We start from the raw sequence: 18,788 nt of genomic DNA, 5'->3' as shown, positions 1-18,788 counted from the left end.
TTGTTTTTTTCAATGACATGAATAACGGTGGTGTGGACGCGGCATTAGAATACGAGAAAGCATACTTTTTTAAAAAAAATACTACGCGAAATGTAGACGTTTACTTTAAAACGCAAGGAACTGAGTTGAGACATTTGTAGGATATAGCAGAGATAACTTCTATAAGTTAAACAGATAAAATCAAATGTATCCTGCAAAGCAAGCAATTCAAACAAAGACTTCTCTTCATTGATATGTAACTCTCAGAAAGTAAAACAAACAATTGATCCCGAAATTAAAAGCCAACAGATATGCTGAAAACACTTAAAATGAAGTTTAAAGGAGAAAAAAAAAATGAAGAAAATACAGCCCGACTTGTCAGTCTAGCGTAGAAAAAGCATCGCCTGAACTTTTGCTAATACCCTCTATTGATTGACAATTCAATTTATTCTTCAGCAAAAAGTACTTTGTGTTAGAATATTGAATCGTTCTATATGTGGATTCCTAAGCTAAGCTCGGCGTTCAAAGCTTTGCGAGACTTTGTACACTTGCAGTTTTCTGTCACTTTTCGGTGACTAGAAAGTTACTTTAAAGTTTATCGCTGCAAAGATGTTTGGGTTCTATTGCGCCTTGAAGTGAACCTGCCCATCACATCATCCTGTTTAAAATAAAGCAATGTGTTTATCTATTGTGATAAACAGTTTATTTTTCTTCTTTCATTACGTGTACTTGTTTTGTCTATTGCCTTGTACACACGATCGGAATTTCCGATGAAAAAAGTCAGACGGAATTTTTTCATCGGATATTCCGACGGAAAGAGAACATGAGGCGATAGGGTTGCGAAAGGCTGTTCTCAGGCTGCGTTTTTTTAGGTGGTATATTCAGGGCTTTTTTTCAGGGGGAACTTGGGGGAACTCAGTTCCACCACCTCTGGCTCAGACCCTTTGGTGCCTGCTCACCACAATCACTTGTAAGCACAGAAGTCTGGTTTCTGTGTTTACAAGTGACAGCTCTGCACTCTGTGTGTAACCCCCTTAACTCTACACTCTGTATGTAATGCAATTCTGGTATTTAATGCCCCTTTAAGACCCTTCTACTGTTTATGAAATTTGAATGGGGTCGTGGTTGAGTTCCTGCACCTACTTTTTGAGAAAAAAAGCTCTGGGTATATTTGCAACTACAGATCTGTAGTCTCCCTGGTCTTGTAATGTGATCTGCATGCCCATCTAAACTAGAATGAGGACTTCATAGAGTTCATACAGATAAAAGTTCATATGCAACTGCAGGATAGCTGCCAGGAGAGCATTTGGCCGGGAATCCCGATGGGAAAATAGAGAACCCTGCTCTCTATTTTCCCATTGGGATACCCGGCAGAGTGTTTTCTGCCGAGAAAACCGGTTGTCTGTATGTAGTGAAAAAACGTGCATGCTCGATAACACTTTGACGCATGCGCGGTAGCATACAACGTTAGTCTGCGGTGTAGCAAGATGGCGGCGCCGGAATCCCGACGGAATGTCAGGAATCCCGTCGGGAAACCAACGTTTTTTTTCCCAACGGGATTCCCAGTCGTGTGTACAGGGCTTCAAATATGCACACCTTTGGCCACATTTTGTTTCTTTAAAAACTGTGCAAGTACAGAAAAGTACTGTGATCTGCCAAAAATCCAGTGAGTTATTAAATTCATGCTCCTTCTGCCTGTACTACACTGAAATCCCAAACAGCAATATCAGCCCTGTCAGAGCTCACTTATCTGGTCTGCAGATCACCTCCACTCTGTGTTCTAGAGATGAGGAGAGGAGGAGATGTTCTGCAACACACTTCCAGTCCTAGGGTGACAATGCTTCTCTGCAAATGGAAGGTATCACCCTAGGACAGGAACTGTGTTACTGGCAGGAGGATCAGAAGTGAAAAAAAAGCGAAAAACACTCAAATAACAAAAAACTAAATGGAGCCACCACACATAAGGGTTGGTAGACTTCTATATATGACATTTCTGTAAATGAGTTTAGATGCACTTTAACCGCTTCAGCCCCGGAAGATTTTACCCCCTTCCTGACCAGAGCACTTTTTACAATTTGGCACTGCGCCGCTTTAACTGACAATTGCGTGGTCGTGCGTGTACCCAAACAAAATTTGCGTTCTTTCTTTCCCACAAATAGAGTTTTCTCCTGGTGGTATTTGATCACCTCTGCGTTTTTTATTGTTTGCACTATAAACAAAAGAACAGCAACAATTAAAAAAAAAAAAAACACAATATATTTTACTTTTTGCTATAATAAATATCCGCAATAAAAAAAAAAAATCCTCAGTATTCTTTTAAAATCCTCAGTATTCTTTTACATATTTTTGGTAAAAAAAATTGCAATAAATGTATATTGATTGGTTTGTGCAAAAGTTCCAGTGTCTACAAAATAGGGGATAGAATTATGGCATTTTTATTATTATTTATTTTTTACTAGTAATGGTGGCGATCTGCAATTTTTTATCAGGACTGCAACATTATGGTGGACACATTAGACACTTTTGACACATTTTTGGGACCATTGGCATTGTTACAGCAATCAGTGCTATAAAAATGCACTGATTACTTTGAAAATGTCACTGCCAGGGAAGGGGTTAACACTAGGGGGCGATCAAGGGGTTAATTGTGTTCCCTCTCTGTGTTCTAACTGAAGGGGGAATGGGATAGATCGCTGTTCATACTTTGTATGAAGGGTTTACTTCCTCTTTAAAATCCAATTAAAATGCTACACCATTTTATCTCTTTGTAGTCCTGTGTCCCTCATGTTTTGATTGATTATTTTTTGCTAGAAAATATATTTTCCTTTCAACTGCAGTGCTTTGTGCTGGTAGAGCTGAGTAACAGTCCCACCCATCGTCACAGGTGGTCTCACATATTGCAGAGACCGTTAGGGAGAGGTGTCTGACCAGGTCTGTTACATTACTGCGCATTCTTTGGTATGGTATGGTATTGATTGTTCTACACCAGGGGTCTCTAAACTTACTAAACAAAGGGCCGGTTTACTGTCCTTCAGACCTTAGGGGCCCGGACTGTGGCCATCGGGAATAGAAAATGTCCCAGCATCAGTTGAAATAAACAATGTCCCCTTTTTGGTGTAATTGGGAGGAAATTGTGCCCCGTCATTGGTGTCATTGGGCCCCATTGTTGGTGTCAGTGAATGAAATAGTGCCACAAGGGCCAGATCAAAGCGAGCAAAGGGCCAATTCTGGCCCCCGGGCCACAGTTTGGAGACCACTGCTCTACACAGTAATGTTTTGAGTCCCTGCACAACTGCTGTAACAGGAACATGGAGGATGTTAGTACAAAGCCTGTATGACTGTATATTGAACAGTAAAACCTTGGATTACGTGCATAATTCGTTCCAGAAGCATGCTTGTAATTCAAAGCACTTGTATATCAAAGCAAATTTTTCCATAGGAAACAAAAAATGCTCTGGTCACGTAGCTATACGTCATCTCGGCGTTCAGCCAATAGGGGCGCGCGCGTGCCCCCCGCTCGCCCCTGATGCCAACGCGCGTGCCCGGTGGGCGCGATCACTGCCGGGCACCCGCGATCGCTCGTTACAGAGCGAAAACTGGGAGCTGTGTGTGTAAACACACAGCTCCCGGTCCTGTCAGGGGGAGAAATTACTTATCGTCTGTTCATACACTGTATAAACAGCGATCTGTCATTTCCCCATGTCAGTCCCACCCCCCCTTCAGTTAGAACACACACAAGGAACATAATTAACCCCTTCCTCGCCCCCTAGTGTTAATCCCTTCCCTGCCAGTGGCATTTTTATAGTAATCAATGCATTTTTATAGCACTTTTTGCTATAAAAATGCCAATGGTCCCAAAAATGTGTCAAAAGTGTCCGCCAAAATGTCCCATTACCGATAAAAATCGCTGATCGCCGCCATTACTAGTAAAAAAAAAAATATTAATAAAAAATGCCATACAACTACCCCCTATTTTGTAAACGCTATAACTTTTGCACAAACCAATCAATAAACGCTTATTGGGATTTTTTTTTTACGAAAAATATGTAGAAGAATACGTATCGGCCTAAACTGAGGAAAAAAACATTTTTTTATATATTTTTGGGGGATATTTATTACAGCAAAAAGTAAAAAATATTATTTTTTTTCAAAATTGTCGCTCTATTTTTGTTTATAGCGCAAAAACGAAAAACCGCAGAGGTGATCAAATACCACCAAAAGAAAGCTCTATTTGTGGTAAAAAAAAGGATGCAAATTTTGTTTGGGAGCCACGTCGCACGGCCACGCAAATGTTAGTTAAAGCAGTGCCAACTCGCAAAAAGTGGCCTGGTCACTGACCAGCAATATGGTCCTGGGCTTAAGTGGTTAACTGACAGCTGCTCTTGTCTGCCTGCAATGGTAGCAGCAAGATTGTAGGCGAGTTCTTAATTAAGTGTAAGGTAAGCAGTATTCATGGACACTGGTTGACACAAACCTGTCCAATTAGGAAACTGTCATCTCATGTATGTCTTAAAATGAACCTGGAATTTACTTTGGAAAGTTAAAGTTCTACCGAACAGCAGATTCCTATTACCTCAGTCATTCAGAAAATCTTCCTCTCTGAAACTAATTGTTCTTTGTTGCTAGGGACAAAAAAAAGAAGAAGCAGATTTCAGATGCACATGGCTTTCTGGTAACCATGGTAGCAGGTAGCACAACTGGCATCCAATTCTCCACTACCCATGTACCCGTGGCACCCATGGAGTATAATGGTTAACCCATCAAACCACAGCACTTGGCAGTGTCTTCAATGTCCTCTTCATTACTGAATACCTGCCTGAATCTTGACAAGCAAGATGTTGCGCTCTGTGGAAGCCATGAGGATGATAATTAAAAGCTACTGCTTGATTTTTTTTTTTTTTAAATCTCAATTCCAGGAATTCAGTTACTTTGTAAACACTGCAGACATGCCTTGAGTTAAGGTGTTACTAAACCGAGGACCCTGCATTCATTATATCTGGTCCCCCACAGTACACAGAACATGGAAATGCACTTTTGTTTAGGAAATATAAACTGCTAAATAACTTTTCTCATCAGCGGTATATAGCAGTATTGTGACTTCTATCAGTGTCTGGTTAAAGCTTGTAGGAGGAGTTTTCATTTTCCTTTGATTGTCTTATGAGGCTGCATGACCCTTGACACTCTGTCTGGACAGTGCTGATTGGTACTGTGCTGATCACAAGCAGCCTCCCAAAAAATCTCTAGCATTACACACCTAACTGAGCATGTGCAGAGTGACTCCAAGGCTCTGTTCTATCAGCAGATAGACAGGGGACTGTGGAAGAAGGGGAGGATCAGAGAAGACAGGACCAAACAGCCTTTTTACACAAAACAGAAGATTAACCCCTTAGTATCCACAGTGAGTATAACAAGCTTGCTTTACTGTATATACAGACTGATTTTACTGTTTTGGGTTTAGTAACACTGTAAAGTGGTTGTAAAGTCTCAAGGTTTCTTTACCTTAATGCATTCTATGCATTAAGGTGAAAAACCTTATGTGCTGCAGCTTCCCCCTAGACCCCCTTTTTCTTAACTGAGCTCGATCCGATCCAGTGATGTGCATGAGCCCAGCGGGTCCAGCTGCTGCCTTTCTCCTCATTGGACAGATTGATAGCAACAGCAGCCGTGCCATTCTACCGACGTAAATCTATAGAAGCCGGTCAGGAGGCATAGGTGACCAGTGACCATTTCTATTGGCCTACTTAAAGCTGAATTCCAGGAAGTCAGCAACTTTGCAAAAAGTGCAGGCACGCTATGAGTTAAGTTCAGTTAGGTATATGTCACCTCTGGGACATAGTTCTATTACTTATATGTGACAGGTTTATCTGCTGCCCATTCACAGAAGCACCATCCCCCCCCCCCCCCCGAGCCTCAGTTTTACTTACCTGAGCCCCGAATCTCCGTGGGTGCGATCCAATGCCGTTTTCCCTACGGCTTCTCGGCTCTAGATTGATAGCAGCGCAGCCATTGGCTCCCGCTACTGTCAATTAAATTCTAATGACGGGGGCGGGCCGAGTCATACAATCGGCAGCTATGGATGCCGATTGTATGCCATAGGAGCGTGCCCGAAAGGTAACCCCCTCGGGAGAGAGCTTCCCAGAGGGGGTTAGCTATTGCAGGGAGGAGCCGTAAGAGCCGACGTGGGGAGGGTGACCACGTGTCCCAGATTTCCCAGGACAGTCACGCATTTTGCAGGTCTGTCCCAGGCACATTAATTCGGGGACAATACAGTGTCCCGGAATGAAACTGACACAGCCACCCCTGGCCCAATCTGATGCCCCCAAAAAAGGCCGCCACATCACCGATTTACTCACTGACAGTTAGGGTGACCACATTTCCAAACTACCATTCAGGCACACCCCCCTTCCCAAAAATCAGCTTGTGCTGTAACGAATCACAGCACAGTGATTGGATACAAGAGGCGGGATTTATGATTTCTCCAATCATAAGCAGGGGGTGTGAAATGTGCTCCTGCAGGCTTTTCTGGCCAGCGCAAGTACTGTCAGTGAGTAAAGCAGTGATGTGGCAGCCTTTTTTGGGGGCATCAGATTGGTCCCGGGGGGGTGGCTGTGTCAGTTTTATTCCGGGACATTGTATTGTCCTGGAATGAATGTGCCCAAGACAGACCTGCAAAATGCGGGACTGTCCCGGGCAATCCGGAACACGTGGTCACCCTACTGACAGTACTTGTCCTGGCCGGGAATGCCTGTAGGAGCACAATTCCCACCCCCTGCTTGTGATTGGAGAAATCATGAATCCCGCCTCTTGTGTCCAATCACTGTGCTGTGATTCGTTACAGCACAAGCTGATTTGTTGGAAGGGAGGGTGTCCCTGAATGGTAGTTTAGAAATGTGGACACCCTAGCCGTGGGATCCCAGAAGACCCCAGAAGAGGACGATCAGGGCCACTCTGTGCAAAACGAACTGCACAGTGGAGGTAAGTATGACATGTTTGTTATTTTTTTTTTTTAAATGTGAACCTTTACTATCACTTTAATATATGCTTAGATATAGCAAATTGACTACTTGGTTCTTGCAGTCCCAATAATGTGAAGGACATGGAATGTAGCTGAAATGTGGAAATGTACAGGAAAGCAGCTCATCTCAACAGCATTTATTTAAAAATCTTTATTGAATAATGGTTCTTGTCACCAATATAAAAAGCTCCATATGGCCAGCAAGCAGGATCTGCTAACCTATAAATTCCCAACGGGCCAAAGTGCCACTGAATACACCCTCATGGGCGAGCTATGATGCTATATGTATGGATTATAATGGTTTCAATCATAGATTTTCATTACATTCTGGTCAATTACTGACCCATGAAAAGAATCCAGGCCACCTAATCATAAAACAAAATTAAAACCCCTCTTTCATCTCAAGTGTTTTGCAGTGAGTTGAAGAATACAAATGATTTCCTATCTAACAATCATATAACTTATACACCATGAAGGACACGCTGTGTCTGAAGACACAAAGTTACAGGCTAAAGAAGGTTAATGGTAACCGTTAACAGTAATGAACAGAAGCTTTTAATGGTTCTCCAAGTATTGCCTAGGCCCCCCGTTAGACCAATCACATCCTGTCCCTTTGGAGGCAACTGCTCTGTTCCATCCAATGCTGAGAAGAGATTATCTAGAGATTATATCCATAGTTAACCAGAATCGTATAAAAATCTAATCTCATTCTGTGTCTATACTCGTAAACGTGCATTTTTTTTTGTGTTTCCATTGGTTTAACCACTTAAGGACCGCCTCCTGCACATATACGTCTGCAGAATGGCACGGCTGGGCACATGTACGTACAGGTACGTCCTGTACTAGTACCCAGCCGTGGGTCGCGGCGCGCTCCCGCGACCTGGTCCGAAGCTTCGGGACCGCTGGAGTGCGGCGATCGGTCCCCGCAGCTGAAGAACGGGGAGAGCCGTGTGTAAATACGGCTTCCCCGTTCTTCACTGTGGCGGCTGCATCGAACGTGTGATCCCTTTTATAGGGAGACACGATCGATGACGTCAGACCTACAGCCACACCCCCCTACAGTTGTAAACACACACTAGGTGAAACTCCTTCAGCGCCCCCTAGTGGTTAACTCCCAAACTGCAACTGTCATTTTCACAATAAACAATGCAATTTAAATGCATTTTTTGCTGTGAAAATGACAATGGTTCCAAAAATGTGTCAAAATTGTCCGAAGTGTCCGCCATAATGTCGCAGTCACGAAAAAAATCGCTGATCGCCGCCATAAGTAGTAAAAAAAAAAAATTATAAAAATGCAATAAAACTATCCCCTTATTTGTAAACGCTATAAATTTTGCGCAAACCAACCGATAAACGCTTATTGCGATTTTTTTTACCAAAAATAGGTAGAAGAATACGTATCGGCCTAAACTGAGGAAAAAATATGTTTTTTTATATATTTTTGGGGGATATTTATTATAGCAAAAAGTAAAAAATATTGCATTTTTTTCAAAATTGTCGCTTTATTTTTGTTTATAGCGCAAAAAATAAAAACCGCAGAGGTGATCAAATACCACCAAAAGAAAGCTCTATTTGTGGGAAAAAAAGGACGCCAATTTTGTTTGGGAGCCACATCGCACGACTGCGCAATTGTCTGTTAAAGTGACGCAGTGCCGAATTGTAAAAACCCCTTGGGTCATTTAGCAGCATATTGGTCCTTACTTAATTTTAAATCACGTCAAGTAAAAATGCAGATATATGTAACAAGGCCAGTATGCTGGCCTGAATTTATGGGAAGAGCCCGGGGGTATTTAACCAGCCCACTCACCTGTGGTCATTGTTGGTTTCCTGTGAGCGATACCCACCCCCCATCCCCTTTTTAGGGCATTTCTCAAATTAATTTCTCTCCACAAAATATTCATCTCTAATCTTGGGTATGCCCCCTTATCTTGGCATACCGTCCATCAGATCAGGGCACACTTCAGGTCTCTTTCATGTGGTAAGTCTTATGTTAAGTCTATCTATCTTGTTCATATCCGTATCGGACATAGGGCTTCGATCATTAATAAATAAATATTAGAAATCTCAGTTTCTGAAAAATGACATATATTTACAGTATTTTCTTTTGTAGTGTTTCATGTTTGTATGTGGTGTACATGCCCTTTAACTTACAGGATGGGAGATTGGATTTTGCTGGAAGAAGAAACAATTATTCATGATTGAACAGCATTAAAAACACAGCTCAGGTGATATCAGTTTTACAATGCCTCTCTAAGGAACGGATCACATTTAAGGGCCCATTTACCAAGTTTACTGCTAATTGCATATTGCTGATTGTATTTCTGAGAGCTCTTGATTTTATGGCATATGACGACAAGCCAAAGCACATGCTTGTGCAGAAGTGACACTTTATCTCAGAGTTGTTTGAATAGTTAGCCAAAGAGAACAAAATAATCAGCTGAAAGTTTCATACATCCATAGAATACCTGTAGTCACTGGGAAAGCAACTACAGGTTCATGTGATGAAATAGCAGGGGCCTCTAGGGTCCTACACATGACCCTAGAGGCCCAAAAGCTGGTCACTGCAATGCACAGATATCTACATCATCAATCTTGCTCCTTTGCCCCTCAAAGTACAGAAGTCAATGAAGTTGCCCATCACATTGATTAGTAAATGATAATGCATAGTAAGGGCTCTGTCACACACGCGGACCATATGTCAGCTTTTTCATCCATCCGTGTACAGATGAAAAAGGGACATACTTTGATCCCAATGAGATTGTGGGTGTCAGCACATGAACATCCGCTGACACCCGATCTCATCCGGGTCCGCAATCCTCCGATTCTGCAGATGGAGGAAAAAACTATGTTTCCATCTGTCTGCGGATCGGATCGGGTGAACACGGACAGACGGTCCGTGTTCATCCGATCCTCCCATAGGGGAGAGCGTAAATCTGACAGGGCGGTCCCTGCACAGCGGGGATCAGCGGAGCCTACTCACAGGGCCAATGCTGTATCTTGGCCTAGGCTGCCCTAGGCCAACAAGGCCCAGGCCTAGGGCAGCACTTTGCAGGGGGCAGCATGAAAAGAGTCCCCACCGGCTTGCGCTACACTGTTAGTGTAGCGCCAGTCTTATGAGGTGGACTGGGCCACAAGACAAATCGGTCTGGCGCCCCATAAAGTGGCGCAGACATAAGGGACACTGACATGGTTACGTATACCTGTCAGGTAGGTAGTAGGACTCTTCTGCAATCTTTTGCTTGTATCAGTTGTACATATTAAGGAATCTTAATTTTATTTCTGTTGATTGCTGATGAGAAAAATAAACAGATGTATTTATTTGTTCCTGCCCCCAATCCTTCTTTTGCTCACTGTCTGGACCACTTACCTCCATCACTATGCTATACCACTGGCATGGTTATATCCTCTAAGGCCCCGTACACACGACCAAACATGTCTGCTGAAACTGGTCCGCGGACCAGTTTCAGCAGACATGTTTGGCCGTGTGTAGGCCCGAGCGGACCATTTTCGGGCGGATCGGACAGGTTTCCTGGACTTGCTTTAAAACAGTCCGCTGGAAACCTGTCCGCTCGGACATGTACGGTCGTCTGTACAGACCTACCGTACATGTCCGGCCGCCCGCCATCCCTCGCATGCGTCGAATCACTTTGACGCATGCGTGGAAGCATTTAAAAGGCAGGCCCGCCCACGTCGCCGCGTCATTGTCGCGGCGACACCGCGTCATCGCCGCGGCGACACCGCGGACACGCCCCGCGTATTGTTTACGCGCGGACTTCTGTTCGATGGTGTGTACAGCCATCGAACAGAAGTCCCCGGGCAGACATGTCCGATGAAAACGGTCCGCGGACCGGTTTTATCGGACATGTCTGCTCATGAGTACAAGGCCTTAGTCCTCCATAAATTTATCAGAAAACTTTCCTACAGTATAACTATAGGCAATACTTTTTTTTACCATCTTGGATAGAGTAATAGATGGTTAGAGCCCCTGTTAATTTTTTTTGCCATCCGTTCATTTCCCTTTATTTCCTGCCCCATAGCCAAACAGGAAGTGAGAGGAAAATCTCTGCAGATTAAGGGAATCCCCCCCCCCCCCCAGGGCTGGTGCAAGGATTTTTGACACCCTAGGCGAAACCTAATTTTGCCACCCCCCCGGCACCACCCCTGACTCCAATGCCCAACGCCCATGTATACCCCATGTTTACCCCACCTTTTTAACAAAGCACCCATCAAATGCAGCCCACCAGCACCCATCAAATGCAGCCTCACAACGCCCATCAATGCAGCCTACCAGTGCCCATTAATGCAACTTCACCAGCAGCCATCGACACAGTTCCCTGCAACCGCTGCGCTTATGAGACTATGTGCCAATTGAGTGGTGGCTGCCTGCTGATGCTGAGACTGCTTGCTGCCGAGAGAAGAGAGTAGAAACACTAGTGGCCAGGTGCCCTAGGCAGCCTAGTTTGCCTAGTGGCAGCACCGGCCCTGATCCCCCCCAAGGCCCTCAGAACTAGTGTCCCCACTGGAAAATTTCAGGGCAGGTCTTAAACAGGAAGGGGTGTGACCTTGACAGGAAGGGGTGGATCATATTTAAATCAGAGGTTTCACAAGTTTAGTCAGGCCTAGGGGAGAACAAAACCTAAATACACCACTGCACAGGGCATAGTGACTACGTGTCACAGAATACAAGGGAGTGCATTTTTGAGGATCTTCACAAAGTAAGCTTACGAACTTCAAGATTGTTCAGATTAGACTCAGAGTAGGCTAGACACAGGGATGGACTGGCCATTGGGACTACAGGGAGTTTCCCAGTGGGCCGATGGCTCAGTGGGCCGGCTTCAGTGACAGCGGACCGCCGCCCTCTCCACTCCTCTGTCTCTCCCTCCCCGCAGCGCTCACCTGGGGGGAACAAAGAAGCAGGGGGACGACAGAGAAGCATGGGGGGAGGGGACAGACAGCTGACTCAACAGCTATGGCCTGGGAGTTTCTCACTTCTGCCTAATATTGTCCCATAAGGGGGGCACCGAACTGATTCTTTGCCCCGGGTGAAAAAATGTCTAGCTTCCCCACTGGTACTGCCTATAAGAATACCAGTACCAGCTGTTCTACTCTAATAAAGTAGAACGGCTAGTGGCTAGTGAAGGGGGAGAGGGGGGTTGGGTGGCCGGGGGGGGGGGGGGCGGGGGGTGCGGGAGACGTCCGGCCGCTGTGGGAGAGACCTGTCAAAGTGGGCCGGTCTGGATGAAGTCCAGGGCCAAATTTTTGTCCCAGTCCAGCCCTGGCTAGACATAATTGATAACAATGTGCAAATTAGTATATCATTTTACATTTTGACCACAGATATGTTTTAAATGAAACAATCCTTCCGTGAGTCATCAGGTACATTTAATTCTCCACCTTATGTTCTTGTGCAAACACTTTTTTTCTATCATGAAGTCTACGGTAAAGGATCTATCTTCATACTACAACCCCATTCCTTTCTCCCCTGTTTAAGCAGGATCCACAAATACCAAAGGTCATGACAAGCCTCAGGTAATCAGGAGTACATCGTGTCAAACAGAAGATGATATTCTTCAGAAGATGGTGCGATAATAAGTTCTGAAAAGCTGGAAACTTTTACAAAGTCTTTGTTGAAATGTAGAAAGATCTGCAAAGATTCATCTTGAACTTTGGTAACATTTATACTTAAAACACAAAGTAAAGTCATATAACTCAAGTTGAAATATAACATTCTAAAGTCTTTTTAATACCAGCGATGTCAGACAGAAAAAAACAAATTCACCGTCTATTGCAAGCAAGTAATGTTCTTATCGCTAACGAATAGATAATTATCATCGTGTTCTCAGTGTCTTATTTGAATCAATAATTTAAATGGATAGCCAGTGATGACAGCAATGCAAATATTAATTAAATATCAATGCAACACTTGTTTGGCCTAATAACATTGTCTAGATATTGGCAGAGTTTTCATCCATCCAGAATAGGCTTCTTGACCTGTCTGTTAGCTCTACTAATTTAGAACACATCAATCAGGATAAAGCTGAATCTGCAGAAACAAACTTTGCTGTATTGCCAGAAAAAAGTGTTGTTTAAAGAGAACCTGTAGTCAAGTAAACTGACGGCAGGCAGCTATTTATATAGGGCTAAAAGTTTACACAGCGCTTAGATACTGGGCATTCACACCTGGTCCTGCCCCCATACTTAAAGCGGAGGTTCACCCTCAAAATGAACTTTCCAGCATCCTTAAAGCGGAAGTAAACCCATCAATTTAACAGTTTGAAAAAGCAGTTACATTCCTGGCATGACGGGAATGCTAACTGTCACATTGGTAGTGCTCTCAACCAAACTGTCAAACCATCCAATGGCTGGTGTCATAACTGATCACATGTGCAGCATCATGGCAGTTGAAGATTAAACAGAGGCCAAGACGCGCCTTAGCAGCCGTCAATCAACTCCTCTTCGCTTAGAAACGCCCATTTCCCGCAGGATTCCCCGCTCGGAGCCGGAAAACAAGGGCTCATATAAAAATAAGTACAAGTAAAGAAAAAAAAAAAAACCAGCATACTGCAGATGTTAGCAGTATGCTACAGCTAATGTCAAAAAGTGGATTTTTGGGTGAACCTCCGCTTTAACAAGTTTTTGGTGGTTTATCTTTACGCCTGAAAACCCCTTACGTAAACGGCGTATCTTTACTGCGACGGCCGGCCGTACGTTCGTGAATTGGCGTATATCTAGCTGATTTACATATTCTAGGTGTAAATCAGCGTACACGCCCCTAGCGGCCAGCGTAAATATGCAGTTAAGATACGACGGCGTAGGAGACTTACGCCGGTCGTATCTTAGCAATATTTACGCGTATCTCAGTTTGAGAATACGCTTAAATATACGACGGCGGGGATTCGGACTTACGACGGCGTATCTACTGATACGCCCGTCGTAAGTCTTAGTGAATCTACCCCTGTAACATTAACTGACTAGCCTGCCTGCCTGCTCTATCTATCTGCAAAAAATTACACTCTCTCTGTCCTCTCTTAACCACCGCAACACACTACACAAGGCCGACCGGCAGGCGGCCTTTTATAGTGTGGGGCGTGTACTAAACCCCCTGAGCCATAATTGACCAAAGCCACCCTGGCTTTGGCCAATTATGGCTCTTCGTTTTTTGCGCGCTGTGATTGACCAAGCATGCGGGTCATAGTGCATGCTTGGCCAATCATCAGCCAGCGATGCTGCAGGGAATTATGGGCTGTAAAACATAACTCGAATTTGGCGCGAACGACCCGTTTTGTTCGTATTTCGACGAACGATCGAACATACGATGTTCGAGTCGAACATGAGTTTGAGTCGAATACAAAGCTCATCCCTAGTGAATAGACCCCCAATGCAACTAATTCAATAAGTTTCCCACAGCACTGCAAGGCAAGGTAAATTTGTTCTCATTTCACATCTGCAACATATTTAACACTAAATATTCATAAGTGTCCCCGCAGCGCGGCCTAAACCACCTGAAGATATATTTTTTAACTTGTCTGTTTACATAGAGAATCTGGAAGAAGAAAGGCTTTGGAATTTCAAACCCTTGTCCTTGAAACCAATAGCAGCTTCACCCGCTGGAGATTTATTTTATTTTTGCGCCGCAAGGTTTACAGGAATTAAAAAGAAGGCGACGCTATTTGTCTTTTACCAAGATGAATTTAAAGCACCCTTAAAAAATCTCATTAACATTGTTTTTTACCTTATGAAGATTCAATACAAAGAAGATTACATTCTGTCATTGCCGGTAAAGTGTACATAAATTTTTCACAAACCAATTTATGCCACCCGAATACCCACGTCCCCGGCTTGTGGCTGGACGCAAAGTTTAAACGATAGTAAACCGAAAAAGATATGTAGAGTGTGACACTGAGCTGTGGGCCAGCCATTGTGCTAAATGTAACGGGGACACATCATTATTTTCTAGCTCGTGGCAAATTTATCTCGGGGATTCTATTGAAAGTACACCGCTCCTGGCGCTCAGAGAAATTAGAGCAATAAAATAACCAGATTTTCGATGGCACCTTGCTGCAATTTGTTACAGCTGTAAATTAGATTACCTATGTGTACTAGCAAAGCTGGCCATACACTGCTTGAATTTCTGACAATTCCTGCTAGCTTGGCCAAAATTCTAACAGTGCATGGCCATGCTGGCTCAACTGGACAAAAGTATATTGTTCAGTAGACTTTTGTCAAAGTAGCTTGTCGGGCAACTGTCTCCTGAACAGCACCTGCATCTAATCAGATGAAGGAATCTGCCCTGAACGTATGGGGGCTTAACGTGAGTATCATCCAGTACACTGCTCAGCCCCGTCCAGTTTCAGTCTGCCACAGACTTTGACATAGGCGTGTGCATAGGGTGTGCCAGGTGTGCCAGGGCACACCCTAATCACCCTGTGCTGCACAGATCCCCCCTGTTAGTTGGTTGCAGAGAAAGGGACTGGGAAATCTCTGCCCTCAGTCCCTTTCTCTGTCTCAAAAGTGAGACATCAGGGGTCTGTTTAGAGCGCTGATATTTCACCAAAGCCCCCCAATGGGGCTCCTAAAAATTTCTTTTAAAAAAATGTATTGTTAAAAAATATTGTAAAAAATTATAAAAAAATTACATTGTAAAAAAATCAAATAAAAATAGTAATACAAATAGACACTAATCCCTGCTCTACCGACACTGGGCATTGCCCTACTGCTAAAGATATAGGGGTAGATTCACAAAGGAGATACGACTGCGTATCTCCAGATACGCCGTCGTATCTCTGAGTCTGGCCGGTCGTATCTATGCGCCTGATTCATAGGACGTCATTTACGTTCACGTCGAAACCAATGACGTCCTTGCGGCGTACTTTGGAGCACTGCACACTGGGAAATTCCACGGACGGCGCATGCGTCGTTTGTGAAAAACGTCAATCACGTCGGGTCAGGGTTAATTTACATAACACACGCCCACCTCTTCACAATTTTAATTAGGCTGGCTTACGCCGGCCTATCTACGCTACGCCGCCGCGACTTTTTTTTTGAGAATACGGCACTTGCCTGTAAAAGTTGCGGAGGCGTAACGTAAATAGGATACGTTTCGCCCGCACAAACATATGCCATTGTATGTGAATATACCCCAAAGTTACATAGTTATTCAGGTTTAAAAAAGACACCAGCCAATGAGGAGGGAAAGTCCCCGGAGAGCCGAGGCTCTCATGCACATCTCTGGATCGTGATGGGCTCAGGTATGTATTAAGGGGGGGCTGCTGCACAGAGGAGGTTTTTTAACTTCATGCATGAAGGTATAAAACTGAGCATTTACAAACATTTTCCTAGCTGAACCATTTTCCCCTGAAAGGACCGGGAGCTGTGTGTTTACACACACAGCTCCCGGTTCTCGCTCTGTCACGAGCGATCGCGGGTGCCCGGCGAGGCATCCCCACAGCACCCTTCATGTATAACTGTATTATAAGTATAATAAGGCTGACTGTGGTTCTTACAGCATCACTTTAGCGCCACTCTCTTCATCATCCAGGACTGCCCCCCACCAAGAGAAGAGTGAAAGAAAAAGGGGACCCTACACATTGCATGACCAGCCTAAGCTAAAAATACCTTGCCAGAAAGTTGAATTCCATGGGTGGGGTTGGGCAGATCCTCCAGGGGGAATGGAGTACCACTTGGGGGAGAGGAATTGGGCCTAGAGTTGGGTTTTTCAAAGTCATAATGGAAGCTCCACATTTTTATTTTAATAGGTTCCTTTAAAAACTCCTTTTATCTAACGATCAGGTATTGTGCAGCTTTGAACGTCCATCAATTGTTGTTCCAAATTAGATTTTTTTTTGTAAGTCCGGAAACACTGTGAGTTAATTAAGATCAATTTTTATATTTGCAGCACAGAACGACTCGGTCTTCCTTCAGTAAAGGATGTCTTCCTTCCTTTTACTTTTTTCCTGCCTTCTGATTAATACGTGGCCAGCAGCACTGAAGTGAATTTTTTAATATCTGTGTTCTTAGAGGGTATCATTTTATCAGCTTAGTCTACCAGGAATATAATTTATTTCAATACTTTCTTGCAAGATGTGAAACGCACACAAATGAAGGCTGCATATTTAATGCCCTAATTCATTATAATGCCATTGACTTCCCATGGGCCAGACATGGAGGAAAAGGTTGATGAAACCCCTCTAGACAAGGAGAAGACACGATAGTCTATCAGAGAGTCTCAGGAAATGCTAAAATGAAAGTCTATTTATATCTGCCATACTGGTGAGTGTATTTGTATGTGTGTGTTGTCATTTTTATTGGTTAAATAAAAAATGTTGCCATTTAAGTTTTCATCTATTCGGTTTCAATCGTTTTTTATTGTGCATTTTCAGGTTACAAACATTGCTACATTGCCGTAATGAATGTTAAGAACCATCAGAACATAAAAATACATATAACACGAACAAGGTATTGAAGAGTGACCTAATGTACAACTATAGTAGATAAATTCAAATTTATTATTCTATATCACAGGTGTCAAACACCAGGCCCGCGGGCCAAATCCGGCCCTCCAGGCCATTTCATCTGGCCTTCGCATGTCTCTTGCAACTGTGACAACCTCCTTCTTCCTTCCCCCACCTTGTCTCACCAGTCGGCAGCAGAGAGGAGGACAGATCTCCACTGTCAGATCCTGCCCTTCTTTGTGCAGCTGCAGAGAGGCTCATGTCTGCCCCCCTCCCCATCTCAGCAGTTGGCAGCAGAGAGGAGGCCAGAACTCCTTCTACTGATCCTGTGCCTCCTACAGATCTAGTCGCAGCACCCTCTGGTCTCTGCCCTCTCCTGGTCTCGCTATTCTGCTGGCTCCAACCCCCCTCTGATCCTCCACCAGACCCTGCACTTTTTGACTGTCACAGTAGCCACAAAGTATGCATCAGGAGCTTTCCGTTCCCTGCTGGTAAGTGCGCTGGGGGCGCACGCTCCCATCACAGAAAGGTGTTTACATAGGGCCAAATATATGCAGCTTTTCAGCGTTAAAGCCCACCCATCAAGAGGCCACATATATGAATACCATCAGCGAGAGTTAAATCCAGCCAGCAGGTGACTCTCTAGGTGCCATTTTTTGCTTACTTGTCTATCCTTGTCTAATTTACTGAGAAAAGGATGTTGCTTACATATTATTTTAAAAAGTAGTATTGACATTCTAAGGACTTATTTTTCCATACCTTTTTATTCTCTAATATCATCAGAAGCCCTCTGCTTACTTTTCCAATAATGATAGAAAGAGGAGGAGTCCTTTAGGCAGCCCTATGCTTGGTGACTTGGACACATGCATGGAAATTACCAGGGCAATGCGAGGCAGGGTGCACAGGGTGATCCGCACCCAGGCGCCTCAGAGGTGGGGGCGCTGAAGCTCCAAAGTGCTCCCCTCTCTCCTCCTTGTCTGTGTCCAGAGGCAGAGCGCATGTAGCGGGTGCTGCGGTTCCCCATCCCGCTTGCTCTCTCCACTGGCAACAGACAAGAGCGCATACCTCCCGCTGTCCCCGGAATCCGGGCTGGGTACCGCAGCGGAGACTATTCTATCCGGTGTGCATGGAGCAGTCTCCTGTCTGCCTGCCCCCTCTGCGTGTGTGTCTGCTCTTCTCCCATAGGCGGTGTGATAAGAGGCTTCTGGGTTGGCCGGAGCTGCTGACAATCATCCGGTGCACTCCCAGAAATGCTCTCAGAGTGCCACCCTCCAAGTAACTAAAGATCCCACGTATGCCCCGCCCCCTGTAATGTGCTTCTGCTCCCAGCGCGCCGCAGCTAC

The sequence above is a fragment of the Rana temporaria genome, chromosome 7 (genome assembly GCF_905171775.1).
Source record: "Rana temporaria chromosome 7, aRanTem1.1, whole genome shotgun sequence".
Lineage (NCBI taxonomy): Eukaryota > Metazoa > Chordata > Amphibia > Anura > Ranidae > Rana > Rana temporaria.
The sequence above is the reverse complement of the archived record's forward strand: the minus strand, read 5'-3'. Positions refer to the sequence as shown.